This window comes from Cynocephalus volans, chromosome 12 (genome assembly GCF_027409185.1).
Source record: "Cynocephalus volans isolate mCynVol1 chromosome 12, mCynVol1.pri, whole genome shotgun sequence".
NCBI classification, from domain to species: domain Eukaryota; kingdom Metazoa; phylum Chordata; class Mammalia; order Dermoptera; family Cynocephalidae; genus Cynocephalus; species Cynocephalus volans.
In genome coordinates this window covers 82,226,974-82,247,873 of record NC_084471.1, presented here as the reverse complement: position 1 = coordinate 82,247,873, position 20,900 = coordinate 82,226,974, and positions in this window count along the sequence as shown.

The window sequence follows — 20,900 nt, the reverse complement described above, 5'->3', positions numbered from 1 at the left end:
TGTGGATCTAGGTGTTTACATAGGAGAGGAATAGCCATTCCCTTCACCTTTTTTCAAGGGAGGGGTGGAAAATCTTTGCTCCCTAATGTAAATAAATTGTCTTTAGGAACAGAAAGGAAAGCATCTCGTATTACCTTTTGGGATCTAAATATCTGTCTCTACTGGGAAGATAAAACCAGACCTTTGAAGGTTTTCTTCCCTCTGACAAGTAAACACGTAGAGAGATAGTGCTGCAAATACTTTCAAAGGTCTTTCTAGGGAGGGGAGGAAGTTCCTTCTTCTGGAATGTAAGGCTTTGACTCCAGGTAAGATAAAAGAAGTTTTATTATCATTTAAATTGGACCAGATGGCTCCATAATCAAAGCTGTAAAGAGCAAACATTTTCGGGGAAAAGCAAATACTCTCATTTTCATAGTAGAGAAATATCCATGGCTCAAGAGGCTGTGGTTTTGCAGGAACACTGAGAAATATACAGAAAAGTATTTTCCCACAGTGCAGAATTTCGGAATGGGTAAAATTTGTCTTTAGTAACATGTGAACATTTTTTCTGCACTCTTTCCCTCCCATTTAGTGCATCTTTTCTTTGGCCTATGGTGCTCTTATGGAAGCTCTACCCTATCACTATTTTGGGATATGGTCCCCCTTCCCAAAATACTCTGTTACACATAGAGGCAAAATAAATCCTCTATTTTTATCCACTATTTACTAATATAGACAGATGTAAATTTCTTTTACAAAATGACAGCTTTTCCAAGACAATCCTATGTCTGCGGTTTCCCTGAATAGCCAAAGAAGGATATTTTGGGGTGGCAAAGTTTAGTCTCCCACAGTCAAATTTTGGGGTGGTATGTCCTGAGCCCCAACACAAGATTACCTTTGTACCATGTCCCCAAATTAACAAAACCCCATACTTTTAGTGCAGCTCATCTCAGCTTGTTGTTAGAAGGAGAGTAAACTAAGTCACAATTGGCCATAACTGAATTATGTGCTTTTAGTATTGCAGGTTTTTTTTTGAGTACCAATACCTATCACATGGAGGGGGAGATAAAAAATAAAGTGAGGTTAAATAAAATTGTGAAAGCACACTTGTAATTTGTAAAATACCACATAAATGAAAGATTTGTATAATAATTATGCACTGACACCGAGACCTGGGAATGAGAAGACATTTACCACAATGTATTTTAATACATGATTTATACTGACTTCCCACATTTTAGTGCAGAGATTTTCATTTCTTTGCTTCTGTTTCATTGGCATAAGATGGCTACGGCATCTACAGACTCACATTTATAATTTTGGCAGAAAGAAGGATATAAAGTAAAGGGTGAAAAGGGCAAAAAATAATGTGGTTTTTTTTCATTCTTTTTTTTTTTTTGTAATCACCATATCTCTAAGGCCTTTTTTGTGTGTGTGTGGCTGGCCGGTATGGTGATCCAAACCGATGACCTTGGTGTTACAAGGCTGCACTGTAATCAGGAGAGCAAACAGGCCAGTCAGCTTTGTCTTCTTATTCATAAAGCGAGACTATCCCAAGAGACCACTGCCTTCATCTTATTGATTGGAACTGTGTCGCATGACCAGCCCAGATACAAAGGAAGAGGGAGAAGTGAATTTTTTGATTGGGCACATGGCTACTTCAAATAAAATCAGGGTTCTATTTGGAAGAAGGATGTGGGGGTGGGGAGGGGGATATTGTTTGAATAGGCCACTAACAATGCCCAGCCAGCAATTTTACTTCTAGAAATTTATCCTACAGTGCTAGTCACTGAGGCAGAAACTGTTGGGGCTCCTACCTAGATCCCTGCTACCATTTTGGCATGCCCATCTCCCCAGCAGCTGTGGGTGCTGCCGGTATTGGTCACACAGCTCCAGAGAATTGCCCTTGGATGATCAGAGCCACCTGGACCTGAAGTTCATGGGAGTTATGTACTGCTCTGCCACGCCGCCCACCCCCAGGATTAGTCCATAGCCAGTGACTATCTACGTGGGGATACAAATACTCTGGTCCCTTGACTAAGGGCAAACAGATCCTGCTTGTAGTTTGTGCTTCAGAGCTCTGTTGACCAAAATTAAGGCTGTTGAGGCAGAAATAATTTTGTTAAGTTTATTAGGAACCCAAGAAACACCATCTGACACAGAATCGAGAAGTTTATTACAAATAGCAAAGGTTTTATAGTCAGAAAAGGCTGATAAAGGAAGAGACGAAGAACAGAAAGCAGATTGGTCATTTCAAAGTTACTTTCTTTGTAAGGTGGGGACAGGCAGACAGAACAATAGGAAAATAACTGATGAGATAACATCAGGTTACTTCAGGCTTTCTCTTTTGCATAAGGATTAAAACAAAGGGAACTTTATTTTCATGCCAGCTGAAGATTTAAACTGACCTGTTCAGGATATTGGCTGTTATATCTTTCTACTGATTTCTGGGCAGGTCAGATCACACCTAAGTGACATCTTGATCTTGAACCTTGCAGGGGTGACACCATTTTGATTTTTAGTCTGGTCTTTTGGGGTGTAGTGCAGAAACTTAGTCCAGAACAATGGCCTCTGACATTTTTTATTTAATGGCTCTGTGCAGGAGCAGGCTGCATCTAGACTTCACCTGAAACTACATTCTGGCTCCGTCTCTTCCCCTTCCCTGTCCTGCTTCCCTGCACCTCTTAGATTTCTCCTTAGAGTGCTCTCCTAATGAATCACCTGCCCAAGAATCTCCACCAAGAAGCTCCAGACCTGAAACCCTCACACATGTACAAAATGACACGTATACCCAAGCAAACAAACAAAAAGATAAAATTACAAGATTATTCATTGCTTCATTACTTGTAATAGGAAAAGACTTTTAACCAGCTGAGTGTCCATCACCAGGATACTGGTTAAATAAAGTATAGTGATGCGTATAATAGAATGCTTACCATGTAGCTGTTAAAAAGAATGAGGCAGCTAAACTCACAACATGGGTTCCCTGGGAAAGAAACTGGGGATTGAAGGACAGAGTGAGAAGTAAACTTTCTCCATACCTTTTGTTCTCTTTGAATTTTGAACCATTTGGACATATTGCGTATTTTAAAAAATAAAATTAACATTAAAAATCAATGTACATTAAGCAAGCAAATTTGATAATTAAGTGAAAATTTGTAAGTACCTACACAATCTGTTACATGACCATAAAATAGTAGTAACAAAAACTTTTATTTATTAAAAGATTACTTACGGCCTATCTCTCCTCCCTTTTATATCCACATTTCTCAAAGTCATCTATACTGCCTGTCACCCTGTACTTATTCCTCTGCCATTGCAATCTGGCTTTCTCCTCTCCCCCAAAACAACTCTTACCGAGCTTTTCAGTGATCTCCTTGTCTTTAAATCCAGTGGCTGCTTTTCAATCCTCATATTCTTTATCTCTCAGCAGTATTCTGTGCCATTATGCTGTCCCGGTTTTCTGCCTACATCTATGCTCATTTCTTCTTATTCTCCTTTACCACTTTATCCTGTAAGACCTGTGCACCATGCACAAATCCCACATATCGGGATGGCTCACCTCACAAAGACCATGAGACAGAGACCGTTGCAATCAAGCAAGAGGAGTTTATTCCAGCATGCTGGGGTCACTCAGTCTTCAAGACAAAAGCGACCCCGAGCCCTTAACACAGATGCTTTTTATACACTTTTCAGACAGACTTTTGCAACAGGATGAGTTGTATACTGCTTACGGGTTATCTGAGGTGACCTTTAGATTTATGGGTGGTCTTTAGCGGGCTGGCACACCGATAAGGAACAGAATATTTCCCAACTGTTTATCTTTCAGGCCAGGCGGCCTCTAGATAAGGAACTGGTCCCTGGAACCGGTGGTGTTTCCTCCCTTCCTGGAATTTAGTGTGTCTGGCCCTGCCTGCTTGGCGCCTTAGAAGCTGCCTTACTTGAAATGGCATTAGTTATGTTTTCTCGTTTTTAGCAAGCATTAATACAGAAGCAAATTGTGAATGTTAAAGTTATATTTTATTCTACAATCCCCTTCTGCCAGTCTTTAAATGTTCAAGTTTCTCAAGACTTAGACCTAGGCTGGCTTCTCTTCTTACTTCCCCCTCCGAGAGGGGAAAGTAAGAAGAGAAGCCAGCCTAGGTCTAAGTGGAGAGAGCAAGAGTGAAGCCATGCTGGGTCCTAAACTGCATGGGCTGTAGGCAAATTTTTAAAAGACAGTTTTTTCCTTGGCATGCATTTCTCTGGGTTCCCTCTTTTCCCATGGTTATTTGATATTTGGAAACTTGGTTACGAGGCAAGATGACATTTACATGAATGTAAAGTTGTTTTCCAGCTGGGCTGAAGCTGCAGAGTCACACGTTACTACACTGACCCTAAGATAACAGTAAATATGGGAGCAGAAACCAGATGCAGCCTTGGTGAGACTCTGCACCTGAGACCTTGTGTGAACCCTCACTGCTTGTGTGTCCCTCCCTCCTGCTTTTCATGTCCCACATTCCATTCCCTTAGCCCACTCTTTTAAAACCCCTCAGTAAACCTGAGTCTTGGAGGTGGCTTTAGCCTGGCCACTCTCCTTCAGGTTTACCAGAGAGATGGAATATCCTAATATCTCTCCTCAGGCCACTGGTATTTCACTTTTGCCAACATTTGACTTTTGGGTTGTTTGTTTTTTGTCTGGGGGCAGGCAGCTGGACCTGTGAGTTTGATGTCAAATTTTGGGGAGCCTCAGCCGCCCCTGTAACATTCCTAGGTATTATTATCCACATCCATGGCTTTAATTTCCATCTACAGATGAATATGTCCCATGTTTGGAAAATCTCCTTGGAGCTCTTATTTTCAACTGCATAGCTAACATTTCTACTTGGACATCCCAGTGAACGGCACCAGCATCCATCTAATTTCTCCTTTCAGGAGGCTGAGGACCATTTTTCTCCTTCAATGCTCATATCTAATCAATCACCAAATCCCATCAATTTTAAATTTAGACATCTCTCTAACTTGTTCATTTCCCTCCATCTATACCACTGCCACCCCTTTAGCCACCTCATAGTCTCTTACCAAAATTAATGCAAAAGCCTTTCAACTCCCTTTCTGCTTTCAATCTTGTTTTCTTCTATTGTATTCATCCCACTGCACCCAGAATAATCTTTTCAAAATATAAAGGTAATGTCATTCCTTTTGATAAAATCTTGCAGGAGACTTGAAACCAGCTGCAAACCATCTCAGATAATTGATTAAGCTAAATGGTAAGTAATTGGCTACTGACCATCCTAGATAATTGGCTGAGCTAAGTAATTGCCTGAAGTTTCTCTTATAACAGAATGTCTTTCACGTTTGCTTTAGTGAGCAAATGATCATTAGTCACTATGGTCTAAGTTGATTTACAGAAATTTCAGAGCCCTTGAAGTGAGACGGACTCAAGCAGAGGAGACTCTAATGGCCTCCAGAGGAAATAATTAAAGGAAAACAAAAGTGAAGGATCTGTCACCAATTATTGAAAGACAAGCAAAAAAGCATCGAGACTGAGACTGGAATGTGCTTACCTCCCCAGTCAGCTCCTGCCAACTTGCATTTTTTGCAACAACATGCATTTTTTAAAATTATGCCTATGCCTCTTTACACTTTGAGTTTCCTATAAAAACAAGACTTGCTTCCCGGTTGGAGATGCAGATTTGAGTTTGAAGCTTAGCTTCTGCCTCCTTACTGATCAATCACACAAATAAAGTGTTTTCTTTTCAAAGAAGATGGTGTCACAGTTTTGGGCTTTCTGTGCCATTGGGCAGCAAGCCCATTATTGCTCAGTAACAGATTTTCAAAGCATTTCAAATGAAGTCCACATTTCTCACCAAGGACTCCAAGGCTATATGATCTGGCCTTTGTCTGCTCTAGCACTCTCTCTTTAGCTCCCTCTAGGTTCCTTCCTCAGTACTGGCTCTTTATTATTTCAGGGCATCTGCTTTTGTTGTTTCAGTTTTTAACACTTTTTCTCCCTGCTTTCATGTGTTTGGCTTTTTCTCAGTGTTCAAGTCTTGGATCACACGTCACTTCCTCAGAAAGCCTTCACCAACCATCTCTAAACAGGGCGGCATGGAAGCTCTGTGCCCTTTCTCCCATGTCTTGCCCTGTTCATTACTCCATCTGTATCCTTCCTAACATCCTTTATAATAAACGGGTAAATATAATTGTGTGTTTCCCTGAGTTCTGTGAGCTGCTCAGCAAATCAATCAAACCTGAGGAGTGGGTTGTGGGGATCCTGATTTATAGCTGGTCAGTCAGAAGTTCCAGGGGCCTGGGCTTGTGGCTGGCATCTGAAGTGGGGGCAGTATTGGGGACTGAGCCCTCAGCCTTTGGGATCTAACACATCTCCAGGGAGATAATGTCAGAATTGAATTTAACTGGAGGACACTCAGCTGGTGTCTGATGGAGACTTGACTGCTTGCTTGCTGGTGGGGAGAAGTCCCCGCACATCTGGTGTCAGAAGCCGGTTGGAGTGGGAGGAACTAAACTGACTGTTTTTTCCCCCCAGTCAGACTCTCACATCTCTCCTCTTTTTTACCCTCTAGTCACGTTGGCTTTATTTGAGTCCTTAAAAATCCTCAGCACCTTAGCATATGCTGTTTGTTCTCCCTGGAAAGCTCCCTACTATCATATATTTAGTTAATAGTTACCTATTTTTCAGGTCTCAGCGTAAATGTTATTTCTCCATTTTTGCTATCCCTGATATTCTAGACAAGGTGACATCACTGTTACACAATCCTCTAATACCTATATTTTTCCTTCATAGCACTTAGGAAAATTTGTAATTATATTTGTTTGTTGATCCTACACCAGAGATTAGCAAACTGTGGCCCATGGACCATGTCCGGCCCATCAGCTATCATGTAAATAAAATTTTATTGGAACATGGCAAAACCAATTCATCTAGATATTGCCTGTATAGCTCCTAAAACATTTTCTTTCTTTTCTTTTCTTTTCTTTCTTGCTGGCCAGTCCAGGTATTGAACCCTAGACCTTGGTGTTATCAGCACCATGTTCTAAACAGTTGAACTTCCAGCCATCTACTATCTGCCCTTTACAGAAAAAGTTTGCTGACATCTACTCCAGACTAGCCTATAATTTCTATAAGAGCAAGGATACTATCGGTTTTGCTTATTTCTTCCTAACACGCTATTAAAATTTAAAGGACTCTAGTAAAAACCAGTGAAACAGATGAATGGTAATCACTTTGCTAAGTACTTTACATGTATTATCCACACGATTTTATGAAGAAACTCCAGTAAAAACCAGTGAAACAGATGAATGATAATCACTTTGCTAAGTACTTTACATGTATTATCCGCACGATTTTATGAAGAAAGTATTATCTACAATTTACAGATGAGGAAACTGAGGCTCAGAGCCATCCAGTAAGTTGCCCTAAGGTCACACAGCTGTTAAGTAGCAAACTTTTATTTGAACCTAAGTTTTAAAAAAATTTCTTCTTGAAATTTTATTTAGAAATTATTAATTGATATTAAAATAGTCAGTGACAGACTAATAAGAAATGGCATATCATTACACAAATCACTAATTAATTACAAAAGAAAAATGGTAACTTTACAGGGGAAACACCAATTGATCAAAATTAACACCACCAACAATGGGGTAAACTGACATCGTTTCTTCCTGATGTAATGCAATAAGAAGGTCATAACATCTTTATATAGTTTTTACGCCAAAAATGCAAAATCTTAATCTAATCACTAGGAAATATCAGACAAACCCAAATTGAGGGACATTCTACAAAATTTAAAATGTCAAATAATTCAAAATCCAAAAATGTCATTGTCATGAAAGACAAAGCAAAGCGAAGGAACTGTTTCAGATGAAAGGAGACTAAAGGGACATGACAACTAAATGCACAGTGTGATCCCAAATTGGATCCTAGATCAGAGAATCTTCTTTTTCTATAAAGGACATTTTGGGACCATCGGTTAATTTATTTATGTTAGAAATTGCGGAGCACTGGGCCAGCCCATGGCTCACTTGGGAGAGTGTGGTGCTGATAACACCAAGGCCGTGGGGTCAGATCCCTATATAGGGATGGCCATTTAGCTCACTTGGGAGAGCATGGTGCTGACAAAACCAAGTCAAAGGTTAAGATCCCCTTACTGGTCTTTTTTTTTTTTTTTAAAGAGGAGTCTCACAGAGACCATGTGCCCTGCAGCACCAGTGCACAACTGAGCAGGTAGGCCTCACCAGTGCCGGACCCCATCCCCAGCCTAGCTGAGTGCGTGCCAAACACAGAGGCACCCTGCTGGAGAGGCCCAAGACCCATGGAGACCACACAGCCAAGGCGCCAGCAGTCAACCGAGCAGACACTGAGGCAGCCGTGCCAAATTGGCAGCCCCAGCAGGATCCTAGCCAGCCAATACCAGTGGACCATGAAATCCCTTGCCACAATGACTAAACATCAAAGGAAAAGTACCAGAAATATGAAAAATCAAGAAAGTACACTACCAAAGGGTAATAACTCTCAAGCTCTAGATCCTATAGAACAAGAAGCCCTTGAAATGTCTGACAAGGAGTTTCAAGTGATAATTCTAAGAAAACTAAATGAGATAACAAGAAAACTCAGCTAGACAACACGATGAAACAAGGAAAAGTATATAGGACCTGAAAGAAGAAATGTACAAGGAAATCAATGCCCTGAAAAAGAATGTAGCTGAGCTTGCCAAGCTGAAGAATTCATTCAGTGAAATAAAAAACAAAAACAGAGAGTTTAACCAGCAGGCTTGCAGAAGCAGAAGAGAGAACTTCTGACCTTAAAGATGGGCTGTTTGAAATAACACAGGCAGACAAAAAAAAAAAAAAAAAAAAAAGAAAGAAAGAAAGAATTAAAAACATTGAAGGAAATCTAAGAGAGATATCAGACTACCTTAAGCACTCAAATATCCTAGTCATGGGTATTCCAGAAGGGGAGGAAATAGGAGATTGCATTGAAAACATATTAAACAAAATAGTGGCAGAAAACTTCCCAGGTATAGGAAAAGACACAGATCTTCAGATTCAGGAAGCTCAAAGATCCCCAAATGTATTCAACCGAAAAAGGTCTTCTCCAAGACATGTTATAGTCAAATTGGCAAAATTCAAAGACAAAGAGAGAATCTTAAAAGCTGCAAGAGAGAAGCGTCAAATCACCTATAAGGGAGCCCTAATCAGACTAACATCAGACTTTTCATCACAAACCCTAAAAGCCAGAAAGGAATGGGATGATATACTCAAAATTCTAAAAGAGATTGCCAGCCAAGAATACTCTACCCTTTAAGGCTATCCTTCTGAAATGAAGGGCAAATAGTATATTTCTCAGACAAACAAAAACTGCAGGAGTTCACTGCCACATGACCACCCTTACAAGAAATTCTCAAGGGAGTACTGGGCTTGGTACCTGAAAAATAACTACCACTACCATAAAAACTCAAGAAAAATCAAAACCCACTAGCAAAATAAAAATGCCAACAATGAAAGGAGGAAAAATAAACTTTATTTACAACCCAAGAAACCAATAAATACAGAAGACAAACAGTAAATCAGAAAGAAAGGAACAAAAGACACTTAAGACATCCAAACAAAAATCAATAAAATGCTAGGAGTAAATCAACACTTTTCAATAACAACTCTTAATGTAAAAGGATTAAAATCCCCAATCAAAAGACACAGACTGGCTGACTAGATTAAAAAGGAGGACCCAAAGTCAGGCACAGAAAGAGAAATACCACATGTTCTCACTTATTGGTGGGAGCTAAAAATTAATATATAAATTCACACACACACACACAAAACCGGGGGGGGGGGGGGAAGAAGATATAACAACCACAATTACTTGAAGTTGATACGACAAGCAAACAGAAAGGACATTGTTGGGGGGGAGGGGGGGAGAGAGAAGGGAGGGAGGTTTTGGTGATGGGGAGCAATAATCAGCCACAATGTATATCGACAAAATAAAATTAAAAAAAAAAAAAAAAAGGAGGACCCAACTATAGGCTGCCTTCAAGAGACCCACCTCACCTATAAAGACTCACTAAGAGTCAAAGGATGGAAAAAGATTTACCATGCAAACTGGAATGAAAAACAAGCTGGAGTAGCTATTCTTGTATCTGATAAAATTGACTTTAAACAAAAACCATAAAAAGAGATAATGAGGGCTACTACATAATAATAAAAGGATTGATCCATCAAGAAGACATAACAATCATAAATATATCTACATCCAATGTCAGAGCAGCCAGATTTATAAAGCAAACTTTATTAGACCTAAAGAAGGAAATAGACACTAATACCGTAATAGCAGGGACCTGAGTACCCTACTATCAATATTGGACAGATGATCATCTAGGCAAAGAATCAGCAGATAAACACAAGATCTAAATGATACTCTAGACCAATTGAACTTGGCAGATATCTACAGAACATTCCGTCCAACGACCTCAGAATATTCATTCTTCTCATCAGCACATGAATCATTCTCCAGGATAGATCACATGTTAGGTCACAAATCAAGTCTCAACAAATTCAGAAAACTTGAAATTATTCCATGTATTTTTTCTGACCACAATGGATTAAAATTAGAAATCAATAACAAATGAAATTCTGGAAACTATACAAACACATGGAAATTAAACAGCATTCTACTTAATGACATATGGGTCCAAGAAGAAATCAAACCAGAAATCAAAAAATTTATTGAAACTAATGAAAACAGTGATGCATCATACCAAAACCTGTGGGATACTGCAAAAGCATTACTAAGGGGGAAATTTATCACATTAAATGCTTACTTCAGAAGAACAGAAAGATGGCAAGTGAACAACCTAATACTTCACCTTAAAGAACTAGAAAAACAAAAACAATACAAACCCAAATTTAGCAGATGGAAAGAAATCATTAAGATCAGAGCAGAACTTAAAGAAATTGAAACTCCCAAAATGATACAAAACATCAATGAATAAAAAAGTTGGTTTTTTGAAAAGATAAATAAAATTGATAAACCATTACCAAGGCTAACTAAAAAAAGGAGAGAGAAGACCCAAATAACAAAAATTAGAAATGACAAAGGTGATATTTCAACTGATTCATCTGAAATACAAGGAATCATTAGAGACTACTATAAACAACTATATGCCAACAATTTTGAAAATCTGGAGGAAACGGATAAATTTCTGGATACACACAAACTACCAAAACTGAGCCAAGATGATGTAGAAAACCTGAACAGACCAATAACAATAAAAGACATTGAAGCTGTTATCAGAAGGCTCCCAACAAGGAAAAGCCCAGGACCAGATGGATTCACAGCAGAATTCTACCAAACATTCTAAGAGGAATTGACACCAATTCTCTATACACTATTCCAAAAGATTGAAACAGAGGCAATTCTCCCAAACTCATTTTATGAAGCAAACATCACCCTGATACCAAAACCAGGTAAAGATACAACTAAAAAAGAAAACTACAGGCCAATACCCTTGATGAATATAGATGCAAAAATCTTCAATAAAATACTAGCTAACAGAATACAGCAACATATATACAAAATTATACACCATGATCAAGTGGGATTTATCCCAGGGATGCAAGGTTGGTTCAACATACACAAATCAATGGGCTGAGCCCGTGGTGCACTCGGTAGCGTGCTGCGCTAGCAGCGCGGCGACGCTCCCGCCGCCGCGGGTTCAGATCCTATATAAGGATAAGCGGTGCACTCCCTGGCTGAGCGCCGGTCACGGAAAAAAAAAAAAAAAAAACATACACAAATCAATAAATGTGATACACCATATCAATAAAATCAAGCACAAGGACCATATGATCATCTCTATAGATGCTGAAAAAGCATTTGATAAAATTCAACACTTGTTCATGATAAAGAGTCTCTATAAGTTAGGTATAGATGGAAAGAATCTCAACATAATTAAAGCCATATATGATAAACCCACTGCCAATATCATCCTGAATGGGGAAAAGCTGAAAGCTTTTCCTTTAAGAACAGGAACTAGACAAGGATGCCCACTCTCACCATGCCTATTCAACATAGTGTTGGAAGTACTAACCAGAGCAATCAGAGAAGAGAAGGAAATAAAGGGCATCCAGATTGGAAAAGATGAAGTCAAACTGTCTCTGTTAGCAGATGACATGATCCTATATATTGAACAGCCTAAAGCCTCTACAAAAAACTCTTGGAGGTGATAAATGATTTCAGCACAGTAGCAGGATACAAAATCAATACACAAAAATCAGTAGCATTTCTATTCTCCAATAGTGAACATGTAGAAAGAGAAATCAAGAAAGCCTGCCCATTTACAATAGCCACTCAAAAAATAAAATACTTAGGAATTGAGTTAACCAAGGAGGTGAAAAATCTCTATAATGAGAACTACAAACCACTGCTGAGAGAAATTAGAGAGGGTACAAGAAGATGGAAAGATATCCCATGCTCTTGGATTGGAAGAATCAACATAGTGAAAATGTCCATACTACCCAAAGTGATATACAAATTCAATGCAATCCCCATCAAAATTCCAATGACATTTTTCTCAGAAATGGAAAAAACTATCCAGACTTTCATATGGAATAACAAAAGACCATACATAGCCAAAGCAATTCTGAGCAAAAAATAAATAAAGCCAGAGGCATAACACTACCTGACTTTAACTAGACTACAAAGCTATAATAACCAAAACAGTATGGTACTGGCATAAAAACAGACACACTGATCAATGGAATAGAATAGAGAATCCAGAAATCAACCCACACACCTACAGCCATCTGATCTTTGACAAAGGCACCAAGCCTAGACACTGGGGAAGAGACTGCCTCTTCAGCAAATGGTGCTGGGATAACTGGATATCCATATGCAGGAGAATGAAACTAGACCCATACCTCTCACCATATACTAAAATCAACTCAAAATGGGTTAAAGAATTAAATATATACCCTGAAACAATAAAACTTCTTAAAGAAAACATAGGAGAAACACTTCAGGAAGTGGAACTGGGCACAGACTTTTTTTTTTTTTTTTTTTTTTTAAAGATGACCGGTAAGGGGATCTCAACCCTTGACTTGGTGTTGTCAGCACCACGCTCAGCCAGTGAGCGAACCGGCCATCCATATATGGGATCCGAACCTGGGGCCTTGGTGTTATCAGCACCGCACTCTCCCGAGTGAGTCACGGGCCGGCCCCCTGGGCACAGACTTTATGAATATGACCCCAAAAGCATGGGCAACCAAAAGAAAAATAAGCCAATGGGATTATATCAAACTATGAAACTTCTGCACAGCAAAAGAAACAATTAACATAGTTAAAAGACAACCAACAGAGTCAGAGAAAATATTTGCAAAATATACATCTGACAAAGGATTAATATCCAGAATATACGAGGAACTGAAACAACTTTACAACAAAAAAACAAGTAACTCAATTTAAAAATGGGCAAAAGAGCTAAATAGGCTTTTCTCAAAGGAAAATTTATGAATGACCAACAGACATGTGAAAAAGTGCTCAACATCACTCAGTATTTGGGAAACGCAAATGAAAACCACACTGAGAAACCATCTCACCCCAGTTAAGATGGCTAATATCCAAAAGACTGTGAATGATAAATGCTGGCAAGGTTGTGGAGAAAAAGGAACTCTCATACATTGTTGGTGGGACTGCAAAATGGTGCAGCCTCTATGGAAAATGGTATGGAGGTTCCTCAAACAATTGCAGATAGATCTACTATATGACCCAGCTATCCCACTGCTGGGAATATACCCAGAGGAATGGAAATCATCAAGTTGAAGGTATACCTGGTCTCCAGTGTTCATCGCAGCACTCTTTACAATAGCCAAGAGTTGGAACCAGCCCAAAAGTCCATCATCAGATGATTGGATATGGAAAATGTGGTACATCTACACAATGGAATACTACTCAGCTATAAGAAAGAATGAAATACTGCCATTTGCAATGACATGGATGGACCTAGAGAGAATTATATTAAGTGAAACGAGTCAGGCACAGAAAGAGAAATATCAGATGTTCTCACTTATTTTTGGGAGCTAAAAATAAATAAATAAATAAATAAATACACAAATAAATGGGTTGGGGGAAGAAGACACAACAATTACAATTCCTTGAAGTTGATAAGACAAGCAAACAGATATGAGGTGACTGGAGGGAGCGGGGAGAGGAAAGAGGGAGGGTTTCGGTAATGTGTTCCAATAATCATTCACATTGTATATCGACAAGATAAAATAAAATTTAAAAGGGCTGACCCTGTGGCGCACTCCGGAGAGTGCGGCGCTGGGAGCGCAGCAGAGCTTCCGCTGCGGGTTCGGATTCTATATAGGGATGGCTTGTGCGCTCACTGGCTGAGCGCGGTGCGGCCGGTCACAAAAAAGACAAAAAAAATAAAAATAAAAATAAAATTAAATTTAAAAAATTAATAATGTTAGAGCTCTCTATGAGAAAGAATGTCCCTTTTTTTCCTCAATTTTGTCACATATTTTTCCACCCCCAATTTCATTTGCTTTTTGAATCTTGTTAATATGATATAGAAGATTTTTCTTTTTCTCCTTCGTCTTTTTTTATGTAGTAAAATTTGCAAATCATGACCTGCATGTTGTATTTGTGTGCTTTTAATGATCTGAGAGTCCCTTCCAATAAAAGAACAATATTTTCTTTAAAAAAAAAAAAAGGAATTGTGGAGCATTAAATATAGCTACAATTATTTGTACTCCTGAAAAGAGGTAGAGTCTACTTACCCACCTCTTGAATCTTTTTTTTTTGGTGGGTGGTGCGTACAGGTATCCAAACCCTTGACCTTGTTGTTAAAACATTGCACTCTACCCAAGTAAGCTAACCGGCCAGCCCCTCCTCTTGAATTTTGGACTGGTCTTGTGACTTGCTTTGACCAATAAAATGCAAGATGATATTGTATGACTTCTGAATTTCAGCCGGAAAAGTCTTCTGGTTTCTGCTGTTGCTGTCTTAGAATGCTGTCCTGAGAATGCTATGTAAAGAAGCCAAGTCCTGCCTACTGGAAGATGAGGCCATTGAACTGAGGTATACACATTGACAGCACCAAGTGCCAGGTGTGTGGAGGAGACTATCTTAGAGAGATGCCTGAGCCACATGAGTGATTCCAGACAAGACCAGCAGAAGAAACAACCAGCTGATTCAAGACCAAATTTCAGTCCACAGAATTATAAGCAATAAGCGGATGCTGTTTTAAGTTAATTTTGGGGGTGATTTGTTACACAACAAAGGTTAACAAAACAGACGTGTCTGAGATCAGTTGGCTTCTTGGGTAAGGGCTCACAAAGTAAAGTTGTAAATTAGAATCATTAACATACAGAGTCTGGTTCCCAGTTCTCAGATGCCAAAATTTAACATTGTTGAGAAATCCAGAATTGATCAGATGCTGTGAATATTATGGTAACTAAATGATTCATAATAACCAAACTCATAAGAAAGTATATAAACCAGGATATCTATCAGAAAAATTTGTAGTAAAAATTATATATTTTTTTCTTGTGCTCTATTTAGGTAACTGGGAAGCATTCATATAATCAGAAGTTTACTTAAGGGACAATGCAATTAGAGTAATAGGAAGTATACAGTTTTTTTTTTTTTTTTTTAAAGATGACTGGTAAGGGGATCTTAACCCTTGACTTGGTGTTGTCAGCACCACACTCAGCCAGTGAGCGAACCGGCCATCCATTTATGGGATCCGAAGCCGGGGCCTTGGTGTTATCAGCACCGCACTCTCCCGAGTGAGCCACGGGCCGGCCCCGGAAGTATACAGTTTTAAGAAATACTTTATCCCACCTGTAATAAAGTAAAGTAAACAATCCCTATGCTACCATAGTATATAACTATAGTACAACCAGAGAATTTGTGTCCACCATAGTAAATTTCTCTGAGCTCTGGATAGTGTTGGGTAATCAGTGACCAAATCTTGCTCTCTTGCTATCTTTTACTTATTTCCTCTGACCTTTGCTTTGATTGCAAAATTTCTTTAGACAATGCAAAATCAGTATTTTAGGTTAGAACCCAATCAATATATATTGGGTTCAATTACATTCTAATCCTTTCTCCCTGATATTACACTACAATCACCTTAATGGATCTTGGGTATTTCCAGGTATTCTTATTTCATAGGTGTTTGTTATTTGCGTTCTGACTTTGTTAGTGGTGACTTATGCCATGCATAATTTTTTGTTTAGTAGTCAAATTTATCATTGAAGAAAATTTCTTCTGGGTTTTGTATCGTACTTAGAGGACCAAGGACCTCAGAAATATAACTCTGGCAATTGGAAATAGGTTTTCAAGTAAAAACTTTTATCCCAGAATCAACACTGCAGGAGTAAGCTAGCTGACTTGGTAACAAAACACATGACCTCAGTAATAAATAGGAAGAACTGAAGACAATAAAAGGCAAGAAGAACTTGAACTTGAAGAAAAACAATCTTCCTCATTCTTGGTCTGTGAAACAGTTTCCTGGCTCGTATAGGGAGATTGTTTCACCAGTTTTTTTCTTTTTGTTTTGTCGGGGTAGAGGAGCTGTTGCTCTGTTCTGTGTAATAAGTTCCAGATACAAACCTGATATACTTATAAGAGGGATTATTGTGTCCTCAGAGCATATTTATTTTTATATATGAAACAAAAGAAAATAGCAGTGGGGTCTTCTTATTTTACTTATCTGCCATTTATTTTAATTTATTGTTTTTGTTTGTATTTAGACAGGAAAGAAAATCTTTTTGTGAAAAGTAGTTAATTTATATTTCAGAGACAACTGAGATAACTTTATGCACTCTGATGAACAACCTCAAATTTTCACCCTCTTGCTATAAATATACACAGATCAACTTACGTTTGCAGTCCCTGGTCACAACGTAAATTTATTATCATTATCTGAGTTTTTTTGTTACTTTGTTTTTTGGTGGCTGGCCGATGTAGGGTTCAAACCCTGGACCTTGATGTTATCAGCACTATACTCTAACCAAGTTAGCTAACTGGCCAGCCCCTCAAGGTCTACTATCTCTTGTCCCATCAAAGTAAAATTTGTCTGACCTTATAGAAAAACATATGTGAAAATAAAAATTGAAATTGACAAAGGAAGTCTTAGAAGGAGAGAAAGGATATTCCGCTCTCCTGTATAGCTCAGAGGGAAATATCTTTCTGAAACATAAAATTTGTTCAAAATATCTGCTTTTGTAAAATATTACATGGTGAATATTCAGAAAGTATCAATCTTTTTTTCTTCTGTGAAATATGGAGAGGGTATGAATATTAATAACTGTTTTCAACACGTTCTGTTTCTTATCATTATAAATCTGTCTCTGAAAAAAAAAAAGTCTTACAAAACTACTAAGGCTTAGAAACTTGGTTGCTCTGTCCTTGAAAATAACCTTTGGAGGAATGCTTGTGCTTTAAGGACTCTGAGAATACTGTATGCTAGCTTGGAGGTTTGTTAGGACTCATTGGACTCCGTAGCAGGTTATACTCATGGCTATAATTTATTATAAGAATATGATGTGGGATTAGCAGAAATAAGATATGCCTAGGTGAAGACCAGAAAGATTAGGTGTAGACTTCCATGTTCTCCCTCCATGGAGGTCACATTAAAGGGCTTTCTTTCTAGCTGCAAATTACAGGAAGATGTGTGAGACGTCTCTGCCCATGTAAGCCTACTTAGGTCTCAGGGCCCAGGGTTCTTTTAGGAATCTGGTCACATAGGCACATTCCTCCTATGTGACCACCCATGGTGCAGATCTCAACCCAAGAGGCAGATGCTCATGATAAATCTTGATATATGAAGCAGTGCTGACAATCTGACACATCATGTCCCAATGCAGCAGAAGCACAAAACAACCTCATTAACTAGTGACAATGTTAACTCCAAAGATTTAGCTCCCAGAGTTTAGCGAAGGGTTGGTACCATAATTTCAGGAACTCCTGGAAATAAGCAGATGTGCTGAGTGAACGCTGTCCTCAAAGCTTGTAATTCTGATTGGTTGCTTTACTTGATAATTTGTTGCTCTGTTTTAATTGACATCTCTGCATGTGTAAATAGTATAAATTTGTGTAAAATTGCTCAGCAAATTAGATCATTTGTTCTCTTTGTGCATGGGGGGGATGCGGAGAGCAGGGAAGTTCAAGACTTTGCTAGATTGCTTGCTTTAACAGTCTGTGAGTCCTACCCAGTTAAAATTAACAACTGGGAAGAGATTCTGGCAGCATATCATTTATAATATTTTATTATAAGAGAAATTCATGCTTGCAAACTGTTCATAATACTTAATGCAGTATAATAATATCTTCTTAAAAATAATGTCCATTTTGTTAGTCTAGAAATAATGAATCAAAGGTCCAACGGTTGCCTTTTTAAAAATAACATTTTTATTGAGATTTAATTCATATACCATAGAATTCACCCATTTAAATTTTTAAATTGTACAATTCATTGAGTTTTAGTATGTTCACAAAATTGTGCAACCATCACCACAATCAATTTTAGAACATTTTCATCACACCAAAGAGAAATCCCATACCCATTAGCGGTCACTCCCATTTCCACCCGAACTCTATAGACCTAGGCAACAACCGATCTATTTGCTGTCTCTATAGCTTTGCTTATTGTGGACATTTTATATAAACGGAATCGCATAACATGTAGTCCTCTGTGACTGGCTTAGTTTACTTAGCAAGTTTTCAAGGTTGATCTATGTTGTAGTGTGCACCAGTATTTCATTTCTTTTCATTGCTGAATAATATCCCATTATATGACTATACCACATTTTTTTTAGCCATTCATTTGTCAATGTATATTTGGGTTGTTTCTAATTTTTGGCTATAAATAAAGCTGCTATTAACATTTCTGAATGCTTTTGTGTGAATGTATGTTTGCATTTCTCTGGGTATATATATAGGAGTGAAATTGCTGGGTCATCTATAACTCCATGTTTAACATTTTGAGGAAATACCAAACTGTTTTTCACAGCATCTGCACCATTTTACATTCTTACCAGCATTGTATTAGGGTTCCTGTTTATCCATATCCTTCCAACTCTCGTTATTTGTCTTTTCATGGTTGCCATTTGAGGAGGATTTTTTTTCTGTAATGCTTCTAAATATAATTTCTGATGAAAAAAATCATAATTACCAATTTGAGGCATTTCTAAATTCTGAAAAAGGATAGTGCTCTGAGAGAATTGTTTGCTTATCACTCAACTTTGCGGTTCAATTTTTAGTTGGGAATATTATATCCTATTGTTATTAAAATTAAATGATTTCTAAATTCATGTACTACCAAGAAGTAGTGAGTTCACCATTACTGGGTATATTTAAATAGAGAAAGGGTGACTTGTTAGCTGAGACAGTATAAAAGCAACATACATAGGGGCTTCAAAAAGTTTGTGATAAATGGAATTAAAAGACACAAATAAAAAATATAAACTTTATTTCTCAACATAAGCTCCATCAAGTTCAAGACACTTTTGTAAGTGATCTCAGCCATTCGGTCCATTGTTAAAGAACTGAGGGTCCTGGGAATCTAACCATGCCAATGCAGTCTTTTTTACATTATTCACTGAAGAAAAATGGTGCCCTTTAAAGATTTTTCAAGATTAAGAAACAAAAAGAAGCCAGAAGGAGCCAAATCAGGTCTGTAAGGCGGATTCCTAATGATTTCCCACTGAAACTCTCGCAAAATTGCCCTCGTTTGATGAAAGGAATGAGCAGGAGCATTGTTGTGAAGGAGAAGGACTCTATGGTGAAGATTTCTTGGGTATTTTTCTGCTAAAGCTTTGGCTAACTTTCTCAAAACACTCTCATGATAAGCAGATGCTATCTTTCTTTGGCGCTCCAGAAAGTCAACAAGCAAAATATCTTGAGCATCCAAAAAAGTGTTGCCATGACTTTGTTCTTGACCAGTTCACTTTTGCTTTGACTGGACCACTTCCAGCTCTTGGTAGCCATGGCTTTGATTGTGCTTCCTCTTCAGGATCACACTGGTAAAGCCTTGTGTCACCTCCTGGTACAATTCTTTGAAAAAAATGCTGCAGGATCTTGATCCCACTTGTTTATTATTTTTTTTTTTATTTTTTATTTTTTTTTTAAATTTTATTTTGTCGATATACATTGTAGCTGATTAATGCTCCCCATCACCAAAACCTCCCTCCCTTCTCCCTCCCCCCCTCCCCCCAACCATGTCCTTTCTGTTTGTTTGTTGTATCAACTTCAAATAATTGTGGTTGTTATATCTTCTTCCCCCCCCCCCCCGGTTTGTGTGTGTATGTGTGTATGTGTGTGTGTGAATTTATATATTAATTTTTAGCTCCCACCAATAAGTGAGAACATGTGGTATTTCTCTTTCTGTGCCTGACTTGTTTCACTTAATATAATTCTCTCGAGGTCCATCCATGTTGTTGCAAATGGCAGTATTTCATTCGTTTTTATAGCTGAGTAGTATTCCATTGTGTAGATGTACCACATTTTCCGTATCCACTCATCTGATGATGGGCATTTGGGCTGGTTCCAACTCTTGGCTATTGTAAAGAGTGCTGCGATGAACATTGGGGAACAGGTATACCTTCGACTTGATGATTTCCATTCCTCTGGGTATATTCCCAACAGTGGGATGGCTGGGTCGTATGGTAGATCTATTTGCAATTGTTTAAGGAACCTCCATACCATTTTCCATAGAGGCTGCACCATTTTGCAGTCCCACCAACAATGTATGAGAGTTCCTTTTTCTCCGCAGCCTCGCCAGCATTTATCGTTCATAGTCTTTTGGATTTTAGCCATCCTAACTGGGGTTAGATGGTATCTCAATGTGGTTTTGATTTGCATTTCCCGGATGCTGAGTGATGTTGAGCATTTTTTCATATGTCTGTTGGCC